The sequence below is a fragment of the Macaca nemestrina genome, chromosome 2, assembly GCF_043159975.1.
Source record: "Macaca nemestrina isolate mMacNem1 chromosome 2, mMacNem.hap1, whole genome shotgun sequence".
Classification (NCBI taxonomy): domain Eukaryota; kingdom Metazoa; phylum Chordata; class Mammalia; order Primates; family Cercopithecidae; genus Macaca; species Macaca nemestrina.
Window position 1 is genome coordinate 163,543,131 of NC_092126.1, and position 18,313 is coordinate 163,561,443.

The 18,313-nt window shown below is 39.5% G+C and overlaps 1 protein-coding gene across 3 annotated transcripts in view; it reads left to right on the top strand.

Moving 5' to 3' along the window:
• LOC105470326 (G protein-coupled receptor 156) overlaps nt 1-18,313 on the top strand; it is a 131,460-nt gene that overhangs the window by 69,699 nt on the left and 43,448 nt on the right. The window contains exon 1 of one of the 3 annotated variants that reach the window (XM_011722187.3): nt 8,595-9,436. The exons of the other annotated variants lie outside the window; for them this stretch is intronic. The gene's annotated coding sequence lies outside the window, so the exon portion shown is untranslated. Of the gene's footprint in view, nt 1-8,594; nt 9,437-18,313 lie in introns of those variants that run through there. 3 annotated transcript variants of the gene reach the window in all.

The window sequence follows — 18,313 nt, forward strand, 5'->3', positions numbered from 1 at the left end:
ACATATATACCATGGAATACTATGCAGCCTTAAAAAAGAATGAGATAATATCTTTTGTTTAATCATGGGTGAAGCTAGAGGCCATTATCCTTAGCAAACTAACACAGGAACAGAAAACCAAATACTGCATGTTCTCACTTATAAGTAGGAACTAAATGATGAGAACACATGGACACAGAGAGAGGAACAACACACACTGCGCACTACCTGAGGGTGGAAGATGGGAGGAGGGAGATAATTAGAAAAAATAACTATTAAGTCCTAGGCTTGGAACCTGGTTGACAAAGTATTCTGAACAACAAACCCCCCTGACATTAGTTTACCTGTGTAACAAACCTGCACATGTACCCATGAACTTCAAATAAAAGCTTGTTTTTTAAGGCAGAAGTCAGCCCCTACCTTGAAAGAACTTTCTACATAGATGGCTATGGTGTTACTGAGCTTTTTTTTTTTTTTTTTGGTCCATCCTGAATGTCATGGGAAAACTTTTAAACCACTCTGGATCAAGATTACTGCCTGTGGTATTTCATTTCTCACTCAACTGGTGCAGTTACATGATCTTAGAAATTCTTTTTGGCATATTGATGACTGTTACTCAAGTTACATCAAGAGACTTCTTTCTATAAGGAGCTATTAAGGCCCTCTTTTGGACACATACACAACTTCAATTTACATCTAAGACAACTTATTTTAAAGAAATTGCTTATTTGCTTTAGTCCTTAGATTATATGATCCTTTGGGCAGGGACTATTCTTTGAATACTTCCTGGCACTTTTTTGTCTCTCAATAAAGAGGAAGGTGAAGGAAGAAGGAAAGGAAAGGAGGAAGGGAGGGAGGAAGGCATTCTTGTTTTCTATATCCTAAACGTATTGTAGCAGGATGAGCCACAGACAAAACTCTTCAGACACCGAGTTAAAGAAGGAAGGGGTTTATTCAGTGGGGGGCATCAGCAAGACTCCTGTCTCAAGAGCCGAGCTCTCTGAGTGAACAATTCCTTTCCCTTTTAAGGGCTCACAACTCTAAGGGGGTGCATGTGAGAGGGTCGTGACCAATTGAGCAAGCAGGAGGTACATAACTGGGGGCTGCATACACCGGTAATTAGATTGGAACAAAACAGGATAGGGATTTTCACAGTGCTTTTCTATACAATGTCTGTAATCTATAGATAACATAACCGATTAGGTCAGGGGTCAACCTTTAACTACCAGGCCCAGGGTGTGGCACTGGGCTGTCTGCTTGTGGATTTCATTTCTGCATTTTAGTTTTTACTTTTTCTTTCTTTGGAGGCAGAAATTGGGCATAAGACAATATGAGGGGTGGTCTCCTCCTTTATTCCCCCACTTTGAGACTCTCACTCAATAGTGGGAGTTCTCACTTTCATTTTTACTACCTATGTCTTGCAAGACAGATTGATAGTGATTCATATAGTACACTTGTGCTGAAGCATTTTGGTGGATTAAGTTAATGATGAAGCTTTTTATCATTTGAAGAAGTACAGGTAGCAAACAAGGGAGCAGTAAGCAGGTTCTTATTACTATTATAACTCTTATTGTAAGAGTTTTAAATCATCTTAGCACTGGGAACCATTTTCTAAACATGGCCCCAGGATCAAATCCATGCCACACTTTCACGGGCACATGTGCCAGTTTTGTCATATCTCTATGTCTTTAACTACTTGCCCTTGATTATCTGTGTGTAGGCAGCAATTAGTAAGGTTAAATTTCCTACAGACCTCTCCTTCAGCTGCTAGCAAGTAGTCAAGAGCTAATCTATTTTGATAGATAGCATTTCTCATCTGAGTTTCTTGCCAGGCCAGAATAGTCAAGGCTCTACCGGTTTTGTTAGTGATTACTTTTAAGACAGCTTGTAACCATATGATTCAGTTGATCATGTAAATGGGAGTCCAGTATCCCCACGAGCCGTCTCATGCCTAAGTAGCAGGCCTATAATATTGTATGATTCTCTCAGGGGGCCATTTATAATTTTCTCAATTTCCTATAGCTATGCTTCTCTTTTCGCGGGAAGCATAGGCAGGGAAGCCCAGGAGTTTGCGTGTTTTTCTGGGCAGTAGGAAGAAAGATGGTTTAATAGTGCCAATAACACAACTACTTGTCTGCTGGTCAGGCAGCTTAGTGTAGGCTCTATGTCCACATATCCAGTATAGCCCAGTGGGGGCCATCCAGTCCCGATGGGATTCTGGGTGGGTCTAAATGATCTACAACTTTGGAAATTTACAGAATGGATTTTTCTCTGTGTGGTTTGAACTCCACCATGTAGTCTTCCTACAGGAAGGGTGAAGTCCTTCTCCACTTTTGCTATACAGTATTATCTAATGATTGAGGCTTTTAGGACCTAGAAGTGATCAGGGTGATTCTTTTGGGCCAGGAATTCATCAGGAACTGGGTCTGTAGGTACTAATTCTCGGGCTTCCCATGGACATTGATCTCCTATTACAGTTCCTCCACATACATAACATGAAGTGACACTGAGAGACTGGGCTACATGCTCGGCTAATTGCAAAAACAATTTCTTCTTTTTCCTGGAATTTCTGGTACTGACACATTTAGTTTGTCATAGAAAGTTTGAAACACTGACTCAGGAGAGCGTTTGTAAACTTCTCCTCGAAGCAAGATATTTACTCAAGGATCCAGTCTAGCCCCATCAATTCCTAAGGTCACACGCTCCTCTTTTTTCCAGCGAGGATCAAGGGGATTGGTTATTACTAGCTCTAAGGAGTTACATTGTCCCTTAGTACAGGAAGGGCCATTTTTTCCTTTCTGAAGGTGGACTGGATCCTTTTCATTTTTTTTTTTTTTAATCCAAGTGGCCTAAATGACACAAGACCAGTATTTACATTTATTTCCACACAGTCCTAATTTATGACAGATGTACTTACTTTCTGCCATATAGCCTCTTTTCTAATTAAGAGAACCACACCTTATTCCCAACTTATTACTATTAATGACAGCACAGGCATCAAATTTTAAGGTGATTTGTTTGAGCACCCCTTTTTCTTCTGTTTTGGCTAACACTTTACTCATATCGTTTATAAGCCCTCACCAGTCCTCAGTCCTTAATCTTATTTTTAAAAATGTGTTCATGGGAGGCTCAGATGGGTCATAACACACATCAGGTTGGTCATTTTCTGGGCTACATACCTTGTATAGAATAACATTATACAAACAAGTTCTTTTTAGAGTTCCAGTACACTTATAATAACCATAAAATAATAAGACCATAGCAACCTTTTGTCCTACCTCAGTGACTTGATGTATATACTGGGAACAGTCCTCAATCTGAGGAAGGTCAGTTGACGTTCTTACTGTAAAAGTCCAAATTTTAAGGAAAATGAGTCCTGTGATGAGTTTCCTCATGCTTCGGGCGTGTGTGGACCAGTCAGCTTCTGGGTGTGACTGGAGCAGGGCTTGTCGTCGTCTTCAGAGTCACTTTGCTGGGGTTGGCAAAGATGCTCCCATCCATGTACCGCTCACAGTCTACTGATGTTTAAGGATGGTCTCGGAGGTTGGGTCTGCTAGAATAAACTGAGTCCAACACCTCTACACAGTTATGTTCAACTGGGCTCTCTGATAGTGGGAGCAAAGTGGTGGGGTTTAGGGTGTTACAGACTTCAGTGGTTATGTGGGGATTTTCAAACAGCAAGCTTTGGTACTTGGTTAATCTAGCATTTGTTAACCAATGATGTCCTTTGGTAGTCATTAAAGTTACCACAGCATGGGGGGGCTTTATATTCAGGGTTTGCCAAAGGGTTAGTTTATCTGCTTCTTGTGCTAACAGGGCCATTGCTGCTAGGGCCCTTAGACCTGGAAGCCAGCCTTTGGAAACCCTGTCTAGTTGTTTTGAGAGACAGGCCACTGGCCTTGGCCAGGGCCCCACAGTCTGGGTTAAAACTCCAACTGCCATTTTTTCTCTTTCTGACACATGGAGTGTAAGGAGTTTTGTCAGGTCAGGTAGCCTCAGTGCTGGGGCTGACATGAGTTTTTCTTTTAACTCATGAAAGGATCGTTGCTGTTGGTTGTAATAGATGTAGTTTATCTAATCTACATTTTTATTAACTGTCTCCCACAAAAATATTGACTCAAATCCTGCAGCCATTTGATTTCAAGCTTTAAATTTATCTGGTATTCCTCATGGGACTCCAATTGCGTCTAAATAGACATGAGCGTCGAAAGACTCATAAGGGGCTTCTCTCGCTTTACGATGTCTTATTTTTTTCCTTCTGGTTGATGAAATGCCAGGGTGAAAGGGATAGCCAATTGGACTAAAGTACAAATGCCACTCCAGTTATTCGGCAGAGTGCCCAGTAAAGGTCCACCACAATACCACCACACGTCTGCTTGGGGAAGAACAAGGGCTGACTGATTGATAAGCTCTTGAAAATTCTTAGCTCACTGCATCCTTTCAGGTCTCCAAGAAACGCTAGGTTTCCTACCTGTCGTGAGAGACACAAAGTGAACTTAGTGTTGGGAGACGGAGGCTGGATGGCCCTCGGGGACTGACCCACAGGGTGCCGGACTTTGGGATATAGCAGAGAGCTTGGCATGACTTATTACTCCAGGCTGTAGAATCCTGGAAAAGAGCTACCATGCAGCCCACACCTGGTCGACTGGAGGACCACCTTAGTGGAAAGGGGACAATCTGGGCTTCTGGCCTGCCATGTGCACATGCATAACAATTGCTTTTGTTTAACGTGCAGATGGAATATTTGATCCATTTTAACCAGGCATTTGCATCTTGGTATCCTATCTTAATTGCTGAAGTTTGTTTTAAGTCTTTAACTTCTATGATCCTCTAGTAAAATGAATGTATGGTTTTAGGAAATTACAAAAACTGGTTGGGGCGGTCCATCCTTGCTCGTTAGTGGTCCACAGAATGTTGGACCAACTATGGCATGAAAGCTGTACATCAGGGGGCAACACTCCTGGTTAGCACTGGGGTCTTTATCGAAATCTCCCCGGATTAAATGGTCCTAGTTTACTAATGCCCAGTCTGAGGAGAGTCAGGAGGGACAGAAGTACTTTTCTGAAGTAGAAAGTTGTCTTTGACTTGGCAAGTCTCTACAGGGTATAACAAGACAAGCATTAAATGCAATAGTTTGAGGAGAAATTGACTTGGTTATGTTAATAACTAGATAGTCATCAATAGAACGAGGAAAGAAGAAAGTAATAGAATAGATGAAAGAGTTAAATTTTTCTTAGCTTCAGTTTGGTAGGGTTGTCCCCTGGGACAGAGCCCACGACGCTGGAGGGGGTGGCACTTTCTTGACTCGGGTGTGATGAGTCCATCCTTTTTTTTGCTGTACGAACAGCAGTCTCGGTAGTTAGCAGCACAAGGTAGGGTCCTTCCCAGGCTGGCTCGAGTTTTTCTTCTTTCCACTGAGAACGTGATCTTCAGGCTGGTGCTGGTTTACCAGAAATTCTAGGGGTGGTACATGTGCTAAAAGACTTTTAGGTTTTTTTGCAAGAAAGGAAAGTAGAAGATAAACCAAGTATGTAATTTTTAAGAAACTGACCTTTTGTTTTAAATGTGGGGACCTTGGCAGTGGACTTTATAGTCCTTAGTGCCTTTTTACTGAGAAATTTCCTTTAGCACCTATTTTTATTAGTTTTTAAACCAAAGAAAGTCAAATATCATTTTACATTTAATAGTGCTTCTCGTATGATTTTTATACCAGATAAGCTAAATTTTATCTTTATATTAGTGTGTTATTGATGTTAAACCTAATTTTAATAAAACCTTGTAGAAATATTTATTTAATTTTTTAGGTTTGACCATAAGGTAAGATTTTATAGATTCTTTTTATCCTTTTATAATTTTTGCTAAAGAGCAGGTTGGTGCTTTAAGAAAAACCTGTTATGCTTTTTACTTTAATGTCCAGTTCACAGAAAAACTGGATGATACTTCTTTAACTAGCTAATATGTTTACACACAGAATTTTCTTTAGAATTAATGTTTTAAAACTTTCTTAAACCTTCAAAACAATAATTTTTTTAACTTTCTAATGTAGGTAAAAATGTACATTCTTATGCTTCCTTATAATCCTTTTACCAAAGGTATATTTTACTTTTCTTATATACCTTGCACATAAACTTTTTTTTTTCTTCTCAATAGTTTTACCTTCGGGAGGCCTAGTTATTTTTACATTTTTTGCATAAATTCTTTTTTATAACATTTTTCTCTTTCATGACTTTTGCAGACAATTCTTCAACATGCCTCAACTTTCTGACTTATTACAAATATTTATTTCTTTAAACAACCAGTTAATTTATTTCAGGACAAGAATTTACCATATAATACTCTTTTTATATAAATTCCGCCCCCCACTCTTTTTTTTCCTTAGGATACTTCTGAACTGGTAAGGTGTGCTCACAATGAGGTTTCCTCTAGAAGTTATTATTTTTTACTTTTTTTTGTTGTTGTTGTTGTTAGCAAAGCAGTTGCCGCTACAGATTGAATGCATTTGGGCCATCCGCCGGTTACTGGGTTAAGGATTTTTGATAGGAAGGCCTCAGTGCTTTCGGGATACACCCTTGTTTACACTGACAACAAAGTGGTATTGGAGCGTTATAGGATTATGGAGAATACCTTCAATTATCAGTTATAGGTTTTAAGTTTACCTTGGCTTTTAAAGGAATAGGGTATACTTTTTTTTTCTTAACTACTTGTATATCTCTCTCTTTCTCTCTTTCTTTCTCTCTTTGATTTTGTCTGTCTCTCTTTGACTTTCCTTTTGCCTCTGTCTCTTCCTCTCTCTCTCTGCCTCTCTCTCTCTCTCTCTCTCGTTATCTGTCTCTTCCTCTCTCTCTTTGCCTCTCTCTCTCTCTCTCTCTCTCTCTCTCTCTCGTTATCTGTCTCTTCCTCTCTCTCTTTGCCTCTTTTCCTCGCTGTCTCTTTCCTTTATCTCTCTCTGCTGGTCTTTCCTTGCCCTTGTCAGCCACTTATGCTGCTGTTCTCTCAACCACTGTGTGTTGGGGGCGAGGGGTCTAAAACCAGCTGTAACCAAGTGTCTATGTACGGGAACTGGTCTGGGTTCCCTGGCTTACAGGTTACTTTGTGCCATACCTTTGAAACAAGGGACCTGCCCAGGCTTCCTTTTAATGGCCAACCTACCTCTAATGTTGGCCAGTCTATCTTACACAAAGTTTTAAGTTTTCCTAGTGTCATAGTACTCCATAGTCTCCCTTAAATTCTTTTTTGAAATTTTTCAACATAGTTCCTAGTAGGGTGGGCTTATTTGTGCCTGAACTATGCTTCTTTGAGACAAAACACCATGCTCATACCACAGGCACACCACAAAACAAAGAATGGGTAAAAAAGGGGAAACACACTTTTGCAGTTTGCACCAAACCAAAATCAAAACCAAAATCAGAGTATCCAGAAATCCTAGCCAGGTCAAAACCAAAACCAAAGTATCAAGTGATCCAAGTCAAGTCAAAACAAAAACCAAAGTGCTGGTACAGGCACACCATGGGTGATCAGGCCATGCTTCCACTCAAATGGAGTAGGCAAGTTCCCAAGACCAATCCTGTCAAGCAGTTCAAACCAAGTCAAAACCAAAACCAAAGTGCCGATAAAGGCATGCCGTGGGTGATCCGGCCACGCTTCCACTCAAAAGGAGTGGGCAAGTTCCCAAGACCAGTCCTGTCAAGCAATTCAAACCAAGTCAAAACCAAAACCAAAACCAAAGTGCCAACAAAGGCATGCCATGGGTGATCAGGCCATGCTTCCACTCAAACGGAGTAGGCAAGTTTCAAAGACTAGTCTTACCGAGTTTTAGATGTCCAGACTCCAAGTGCCCGTTCTTTCCCAGTGTTCAGCCACTGCATTGATCCTCAACTGGGGCTTGCCACACACTGCTGTGGCGAGGTGTCCCACTGGGGCAAATGCCTACCTGGGAGCGCTCTTAGGATCCGCCTCGCTCAGGCTGGTTGGAGTCCCCTGCAGGGATGTTTCACAGGGCAGGCTTAAGCCACCTAAGGCGCTGCCTCAACCATCCACCAATCACCTCTCTTCCCAGTCAGGGAACCAAGAAATGTAGCAAGATGAGCCACAGACAAAACTCCTCAGACACCGAGTTAAAGAAGGAAGGGGTTTATTTGGCCGGGGGCATCGGCAAGACTCCTGTCTCAAGAGCCAAGCTCTCTGAGCAATTCCTGTCCCTTTTAAGGGCTCACAACTCTAAGGGGGTGCACATAAGAGGGTCGCGATCAATTGAGCAAGCAGGGGGTACGTAACTGGGGGCTGCATGCACTGGTAATTAGATAGGAACAAAACAGGATAGGGATTTTCACAGTGCATTTCTATACAATGTCTGTAATCTATAGATAACATAGCCAATTAGGTCAGGGGTCGATCTTTAACTACCAGGCCCAAGGTGTGGCGCCGGGCTGTCTGCTTGTGGATTTCATTTCTGCCTTTTAGTTTTTACTTTTTCTTTCTTTGGAGGCAGAAATTGGGCGTAAGACAATATGAGGGGTGGTCTCCCCCTTTACTATAATTTTGTCAAAAAAGAATATTAAATTTGCCTAAAATGTAAAAAAAAAAAAAGAAAAGAAAAGAAAAGAAAAAGGTCGTAATGGTGGGGCCCTAATTCAGTAGGCCTGGTGTCCCTATAAGAGGAAGAGACATTGACGTTTGCTCTCCCGGCATGCACAAAGAGGCTATGTAAGGACACAGCAAAAGGACAGCTTTCTACAAACCAGGAAGAGACCTCGCCAGAAATCAGCCCTTGATAAAACCTGGATCTTGGATTTTTTTGCCTCCAGAACTGTGAGAAAATAAATTTCTGTTGTTTTAGCCACCCAGCCTGTGGTGTTTTGTTATGGCAGCCCGAGCACACTGATACACCAGACATTCACATGTATCCAACTGTTTCACTATAATAGCCTTTCTTACTTTGATCAAATTACTGCATCAGGATTTGATCTTAAATTTCCTGTTTCCTTTGCTTTTGTAAATGTAGCTGAGCATCCAAATTTCACTCAATTTGGATGCTAACAAGATTAGACAGTTATCTGACAGTAATCAGTGCCTGATCCTATTCTGTGTCTTCTTCCATCACCATCCCACTAAAGAGCTTGCATGTTTTGTTTCTTTTAGCCAGATAGTAAACATTTTTCAGGCATTTTGTATTTTGCCATTGTAAATGGTGATTCTCTCTCTCTCTGTGTGTGTGTGTGTGTGTGTGTGTGTGTGTGTGTATTAGGAGCGGGTGGTGATCGGGATGCTAATCTATGCACAGTGACCTTTGTTTCTATCTGGCTGAGCAGATGTAGGAATTAATCATTGTCACTCCTGGATGGTGCTGCTGCAGCTGTCCCCCACTGCCTTTCTGCCCCTGATAGATTTATTAGTGTGTTTTGTTTGCTGAAAAGCATGCCTCAGCACAGAAGAACTGGCAAATTAGAGAAGCTTATCTGTGAGTATAATTTTTTAGAAACCTGGTTTTTTCCTGCATATCTGTACCTATCTCTGAGTTCTTTAAATAAAAGAAGGAGGAGAAAGAGAGGAAAGAGAGAAAAGGAAAACAAACAGGTAATATTGTTTCTGTAACATCAGAATGATTATTTCCCAGCTGAGAATGTTCGTACCATTGTCATGGCCATCCAGCTTAGGATTGCAAAGAACCGATTGTTTTCTAACCTCTGTATTTCTTTTTGCAACTGCCCACCCCCTCTCCCAATTAACTGCCAAGTATCAGCCAGAATTTGGGCATACTTTGGTTCTAGGCACAAGAAAATAAGTGGTCTGGGTTACTTAGTGCTAAATTTATTTTATAATAAGCATCACTACAACCTTGAGACTATAACTAACACTTTCTAGGCTCCAAGCAACCCCTCTACATAGATATCCCTGCAACCTCATCAAATCCAACCCATGGGGATATTGATACCGGCCTGGATGGAAATCAAAGTAGCCACATCCCTTTCAATGTTGGAAATCTGCCAAACAATTCAGTATAAATTTCCTGGGCCTGGGCTGTGTATTTTCATTCCGCCCCACCCCCCAAATCAGTCAGCATGCCCTGGGGCAGAGACTAAAGAGCTGCCAGTGCCTATTCAGAGTTGGCTTATTCCTTTCTGATGGCCCATCCCCTCCCGCAAATTCAAGACCTTGGCCTTAGATATCTTGGCTAGCCTGGGCCTTTCTGGTACCACCCTTCACTCTCTAGGAGCTCTGAGAATTCTGTACTCCCCGACGCTGCTTGATAGAGTAACTCACAGCTCACTCTTTCATTGACTCTTTCTGTATTTCTCTTCTTCAGAATTTCTCTTCTGCTGCTGCTTTTAGACATCCTTGCATGTTCAGTCCCTAAATCACCACTGCTTGTTATTACTTTCATGTTCCCAACATCTGACATATGGGTCTTAATCCCATGGGTCCACCCAGACTCATGAATTTAAACTCTTCTGGTCTAAACTCTTCCACCACCATTCGAGCCTCAATTCTGTGAACACCTTTGTCTCTAAATGCCAAGTACCTTAGTATAAGAAGGCAGATTAATCCTCTGAATGTCAACTTAATAGTTAGGCCTATCTCCCAAGAAAGAGCAATGAAAACTCCTAGTTAGTAGTAACTCATTTTGATCAAATAATCAATTTTGGGACCATTTTCTTAAAACTGTATTATATTGCCTGTAACTATTTCCTGGAGGATAATGATCATCCTTAAATCACTATGTGTTTTGTGAAGTTGGTGCTTTACTTTTCGTGTCCTAAATTTGCATATCTGAATCTTTAAATTGTAACTGCTCTTTCAAGTATTCTAGGATTTCATTTGCCATGGTTGGGATCTCTTTGTGATTTGATAGGTTTCGATCACATCCTCACTAGCCTTCTTTCCAAGCCACAGAACGGTCTGTCTTCATTCAGTAGAGACCCTGCCATTCTAGTTTTCTTGCTGGAATTTGTTTTCCCATATCCTTCTTGAGCAAAGGTCACTAAAGCCAAATGTTTCATTCTGGCACTTTGTGAGACATGGGCTTTAAACTCTCAGAAGAAGAGAAAATCTCATAGTTTTGTATGAGATATACAATGAACAACAGTAAAATAGAAATGTTATTGGCAAGAGGAGTCTTTCTCCAATATCCATGAGTAAGAATTCCTTGGACACATAAGATAACAAGAGGAATATACTTACTCTGCTTTCCTTTTGAGATATTCTTCACATACCATGAAGTTCTCCTTTTTAAAGTTTGCAATTTAATACTTTTTAGTATTTTCACAAGCTTGGGTAACCACCATCACTATCTAATTCTGGAACATTTTTATCACCTGCAAACAAAACTTTGTACCTGTTAGCAGTCTCTCCTCATTGCTCTCTTCCTCCCACACCTGGAAACCACTAGTCTACTATCTATCTCTATAGATTTGCCTATTCTGGACATTTCATATAAATGGAATTATTGAACATGGGGCCCTTTGTATCTGGCTTTTCTCATTTAGCATAATCTTAGCATAATGTTTATAAGGTTTCCCCGTGTTGTAGCATAAAGCATTACTTCATTCCTTTTTATGGCTGAACATCCCATTATAAGGATATTCCACATTTTGTTTATCCATTCATCAGTTGATGCTATCTGTTGTTTCCACTTTGAGGCTCTTATGAATAATATAGTGCTGTGAACATTTGTGTGCAAGTTTTTTCATGAATATATGTTTTTACTTATCTGGGTATATACCTAGGAGTGGAGTTCCTGGGTTATATGGTGACTTTGTGTTTAACATAAGTGTAGAACTGTTTTTCAAAGTGACTATACCATTTCACAATCCCACTAACAATGTATGAGGGTTCCAGTTTCCCTACATCATCACTAACACTTGTTTTATTATCTGCCTTTTTAATTCTAGCCATCCTAGTGGGTATCTCATTGTGGTTTCTAGTCATATTTCTCTTATGACCAATGATGCTGAGTATCTTTTTATGTGCTTATTATCCATTTGTTTATCTTCCCTGGAGAACTGTCTATTCAAATCATTTGACATTTAAAAAAAGTACATTGTCTTGGGGCCGGGTGCCATGGCTCACGCCTGTAATCCCAGCACTTTGGGAGGCCGAGGCAGGCAGATCACCTGAGGTCAGGAGTTTGAGACTAGCCTGGCTAACATAGTGAAACCCCATATCTACTGAAAATACAAACATTAGCTGGGTATTGGCGGCACATGCCTGTAATCCCAGCTACTCTGGAGGCTGAAGCAGGAGAATCACTTGAACCCAGGAGGCGGAGGTTTCAGTGAGCCAACGTGGTGCCACTGCACTCCAGCCTGGGTGACAAAGTGAGACTCTGTCTCAGAAAAATAATAAATAAATAAATATTGTCTTGGAAATATACTTAAATCAATTGGCCTATAGTTGCAGCTACTCAAGAAGCTGAGGTGGGAGGATTGCTTGAGGCCAGGAGTTTGATGTTTCAGTGAGCTATGATTATGTCACTTCTCTCCAGCCTGGGTAACAGAGTGAGCCCCATCTCTGAAAAAAAAAAAAAGGGAGAAAGAGGAAGAAGAAGAAGGGGGGGGTAGGAGGGAGGAGAAGGAAGAGGAGGAGGAAGAAGAAGGAGGAGGAGGAGAAGGAGAAGGAGAGAAGGAGGAGGAGGAGAAGGAGAGAAAGAGGAGGAGAAAGAAGGAGGAGGAGGAGGAAAAAGAGGAGGATGAGAAGGAGAAGAAATGCTCTTAAATCAATAGTTCTCAAACTTGGTTCACATTAAAGTTTCCTAAAATCCTGATGCGCAGGCTTTAGCCTAGGCCAGTTAAATGGTGTAGGACCCAGGCAACAGTTTTAAAAACAAATCTCCAGTTGATTCTAATGTTTGAGGGCCGTTGCTACAGACTACATGACTAAGCTGATGATACCAACATAAAAATGTTAAAGATTTGATAATTTATAAATTATGCCAAGTATTAAAGATGGGAGAATTGACTCAAATGTGAATTGTAAAATACCTAACCAGGTCAAAAGATAGAGTCGAGATTTTTAATAAAGATTGATGAACTTTCCTATAACAGAAAGTTTCAAACCACCTATTGCTAGAGAAAATGTCCTGGCTGTGGTTCTTGCCTAGTGAGCAGGAGTTGGTTTCATGAGGTAACCATGGGAGAGCCAATAAATGTGAGTGATCATGACAATTAAATCTTTAAGCCCAGATAATTTATGTCAATTATTCAATGTTCATTAAGGAAAGTGAAAAAAATATGAGTATTATTAGTAGAAAATGGAAAAGCAGGCTTTTGAAAGGCATAAAAAGATTGGAGGCTATTTTAAGAGACTTTATTGGAAGCATAGGAAAAGAGTATCTGAGAATTTTTAAAAATCCAGTCACATAAAAATGTGACAGTCACAGTGGTTATATTGTGGAGGGAAAATGACATCTCTCAAAGAATGTAAAAAGCTCCCCAAAGGAGAGCAGGGAGCCCACAGAGTGTATTAGGTTAGGTACAAAATAGGAAAAAAGACTTTGAGAAACACTTTTGAAGAGAGTCCAAAACACATAAAGGGATTATTTAAAATCTGTTAAAAGGAAGAAGCTAGAATAACAGTGGGATCTTTTGCTGAGAATAAGGGGGCACAGGGAGTGCTGAGGTACCAAAAGACAATAGACCAAACTAATTATATGCCTCTGAATGTATTGAGAAAGATACCAGAGTGATAGCACGTTCAAATTGCCTACTATGAATGGATCAGTAATAGTTAATTAAATAGTTTCCTGTGTTCTGCATATTTCAAGTCAGGTAGGTGGAACTGAGTAATCACTGGAAACTCTTGGTGTTTATCTTGAGATTTCTGAAGGCCTCCAGAAGAAATTTTTCTCGTCTTGCCTCTCCCTAAAGCCACTGCCCTTGTCCTCATGCTCCTATTACCACCAAGGCTCCTAAGTGTATAGTCTACCCTAGTCACCTCACTTTCTCATTTCCAATTCATTCTTCAACCCATTCTTCTAACTCCATTGAAAGGTCATTAAATCTGGCTCATTGCTAAAGTCATTAAATCAACAGATCTTTTTTTAGACTAAATTCTTTTTAGCCTTTAGATACGTAACACCATTAACTGTCTCTTCTGTTTTTCCTTTCTGAAACTTCTTTTCTTAACTTTTATTATACGTGAATGTCCTGGTTTTATCTCTCCGCTTTTTACCAGCTACCTTCACTGGCTCCAGAATTACTTAGGTATTTTTTTTGTTAAGGCTAGTCAAGTGAAGCAGTGGGAATGGAAAAGGAACAAAGAAATCTGTAACTGGTTGTGATCAATTAATTGTAAACACTACTGCATTCAGACAAGCCTTACCTATTTAATTTTGATAACACTCTGGGTTCCAGTCTCGATTCACTTCTTATACTATATCCTTCACCTTGTTTTAACCTCTTCTGTGACATCTCCTAGTGCTGCTTCTCATCCCATTTTCTAACTTCATGGTTGATATAGTCATAGAGATGTTCCATAGTTGATTCTGATCCAGTAACCAAAACCAGATTAATATCTTACCAGCAATCTTACTCTTCCTCTGTGTAACTCCTGTCGTGGTTAATAGCACTACATCCACCCATTCTCATTCTGGATTCCTTTGTCTCCCTACACATCCAGCTAGTTACCAGGTTTTAGATGTTTAACCTCTGAAATGTCTTTCAAATCTGTCTCCTATTGTCTGTCTCCATTGCCTAACCATAGTCTTCATTTGTTTTTCATCTGGACTATTCCAATAGTCCCCTAACACATCTTGCCCACTTTTTCAGCTACTGATCTCTTGCCAGCATTTTTTTTTCCCAAACACAACCTAGTTTTAAAACACAGACTTCTACTGCCTACATAACTCCTTAGGTAAGTATTTAAGGTCTTTTGTAGTCTGGCCCCAACATAAAATTTCCACTTTTCCCCTTGAGATTAAGTTGTGCTCTGGTCATATATGAGAATGGCCATTCCTTGAGCACACCATGCACATTCCTCACCATGCCTTTGTTCATGCTCTTCCTTGTTTCACAACTCCTCATTTTTCACCTGACAAACTCCTATCTATCCTTTAAGACAAATTTCTACCTCAAAATGTGGGTCCTGGGCCAGCAGCAGCAGTATCACCTGGGAACTTGTTTGAATACAACTTCCTGGGGCCCCACTTTAGACTCTGTTTCATCCAAAACTGTGTGTGATGAGGACCAGCAATGTGAATTTTAACAGGCTCATGAGGTGATTCTGATGCATTCTAAAATTTAAGAACCATTGTTCTAGGGAACAATTTTTTTTTTTATCAATAGCCATAGCACTTTACACATACCTGTATTACTTACTGCATTATTTAATAACCGTGTTTACTTATTCACTTATTTATCTGGTCTGCTAAGTTGTGAGTCCTCAAAGTCAAATACAATGGTTTTGTTTTCTGACACCTGCCATAGTATCTGGCACATAACAAGTGCTTGATAAGAATTCATACTAAAATATACCCCCTTCCCTCCAGGATTCAGTCTAGCTAGAGTAAACAGAGAGGGCTAAGATCAAATGGTGTCCAAGGCATCTACACTTAAAGGTTGATATACGTCACACAAACCAAAAGCTTACACACTGACAATAACCAATGTCATCAAGGTAATAACCAATGGGTACTAGGCTTAATACCTGGGTGATAAAATAATCTGTACAGCAAACTCCAATGATACTAATTTACCTATGTAACAAATCTACACTTGTACCCCTGAACTTAAAATAAAAGTTTTTTAAAAAACAACAAAAAACAAATAAAGCAAATGTCAGCAAGGATGCAGAGAAGCTGAATCTCTCATACACTGCTGATATACCTACTCTGGAAAACACTTTAGAAGTTTCTTATAAAATTATTCCTTCACTGTGTGATTCAGCAGTCGCACTCCTATGTATTTACCCTAGAGAAGTAACTATATATGTTCACACAAAAAGCTGTATGCAAATGTTTTTAGCAGCTTTGTTTGTAATAGTCAAAAACTGGAAGCATTAACAATCAAAAAAGAAATCAAGAAAACAATTCCATTTATAATAGCATCAAAAAATGAAAACTTGGGAAAAAATTTTACCTAAAAGTTGAAAGACCTGTACACTGAAAACTGTAAAACACTGATGAAATAAATGAGGAAGGCACAAATCAATGGAAAGATATCCATATTCGTGGATTGAAAAAATGTATATTGTTAAAATAGCCATACTACCAAAGCAATCTACAAATGCAATGCAATCCTACCAAAATACAAAAATTCACAGAAATATGAAAAAAAACCTAAAATTCTTATGGAACCACAAAAGACCCTAATAGCCAAAACAATCTTCACCAATAAGAACAAAGCTGGAGGTATCACCCTAGCCTATCTAATTACAAAATCTACTAAAAAGCTATAGTAATCCAAACAGCAAGATGCTGGCATAAAAACAGACAAATCAATGGAACAGAATAGAGAGCCCAAAAATAAATCCATGCACTTACAGTCAGTTGATTTTTGACAAAAGTACCAAGACAACACAAAAGATAAAGGACAGCCTCTTCAATAAATGGTGTTGGGACAACTGTATATGAACATGCAAAAGAATGAAATTACACCTGTAACCCCAGCACTTTGGAAGGCCAAGTTGGGCCGATCATTTGAGGTCAAGAGTTCAAGACCAGCCTGGCCAACATGGTGAAACCCTGTCTGTATTAAAAATACAAAAATTAGCCAGGTGTGGTGGCATGCGCCTGTAATCCCAGCTACTCAGGAGGCTGAAGCAGGAGAATCACTTGAACCTGGGAGGCAGAGGTTGCAGTGAGCTGAGATCATGCCACTGCACTCCAGCCTAGGCAACAGAGCGAGACCCTGTCTCAAAAAAAAAAAAAAAAGAAAAAAAGAAATTGGACACTGGACCAATTGTATATGGTATAATGGTATACCATATACAAAAAATCAACTCAAAAATGGATTAAAAGCTTAAATGTATGACCTGATACTGTAAAAACTATCAGAAGAAAACATAGGAGAAAAGCTCCTGCCATTGGTCTGGGCAATGATTTTTGGTTATGGCCCCAAAAGCGCATGCAACAAAATAAAAAATAAACAAATGGGATTAAACTAAAAGGTTTTTGCACAGCAACGGAAACAATAAACAGAGTGAAGAGACAACCTACAGAATGGGAGAAAATATTTGCAAACCATACATCTGATAAGGGGTAAATATTCAAAGAATATAAAGAACTCAAATCAATAGCAAGAAAACAAATAATCCAATAAAAAGTGGACAAAGGACCTGAATAGACACTTCTCAAAAGAAAACATACAGATGTCCAGCAGGTATATGAAAAAAATGCTCACATCACTGATCATCAAGAAATGCAAATTAAAACCATGAGTTATTAGCTCATACCTGTTAGAATGGCTATTATGAAAAAGATGAGAGATAACAAGTGTTGGGGAGGATATGGAGAAAAGGAAACCCTGTACACTATTTATGAGAATGTAAATTAGTACAACTATTATGGAAAACAGTATGGAGGTTCCTTAAAAAATTAAAAATAGAACTGTCATGTAATCAAGCAATTCTACTTCTGGGTGTATATCTAAGGGAAATGAAATCAGTGTATGAAAGAGATACCTGCACTCCCATATTCACTGCAACATTATTCCCAATAGCCAAGATATGGAACCAACCTAAGTGTTCATTTACGAATGAATGGATAAAGAAAATGTGAGATATATGTATGTGCACATACACACACACAGTTGAGTACTATTCAGTCTCAAAGAAATCCTGGCATTTGTAAAAACATGGATGAACCTGGAAGACATTATGCTAAGTGAAATAAGCAAGACATAGAAAAACAAATACTACATGATCTCACTTATATATGGAATCTAAAAAAGTTGAACTCATAGAAGTAAAGAGTAGAATGGTGGTTGTCACAGATTGGGATGGAGGTGGTTGACAGAAATAGAGAGATGTTGGTCAGATCAAAGGGCACAAAGTTCCAGGTAGGATGAATAAGTTGTGGAGAGCTATACAACATAGTGTCTATAGTTAGTAATAACGTATTGTATACTTGAAGAATTCCAAGAGAGTATGTCTTAAAGAAAGATAAGTATGTGCAGTGATGGATGTTGATTAAATTAATTTAATAATTTTAATTATATCACAATGTATACAAATATCAAAATACCATGTTGTACACCATAAATATGCAATATTTGTCAATTATACCTTAATAAAGCTGGGAGGAAAAAACTGGAAACCCAAATATCCTTCAACAGGTGAATGGATAAACAGTGGGGCATCTTACAATGGAATACTAGCTAGCAATAAACATGGGACAAAGTAT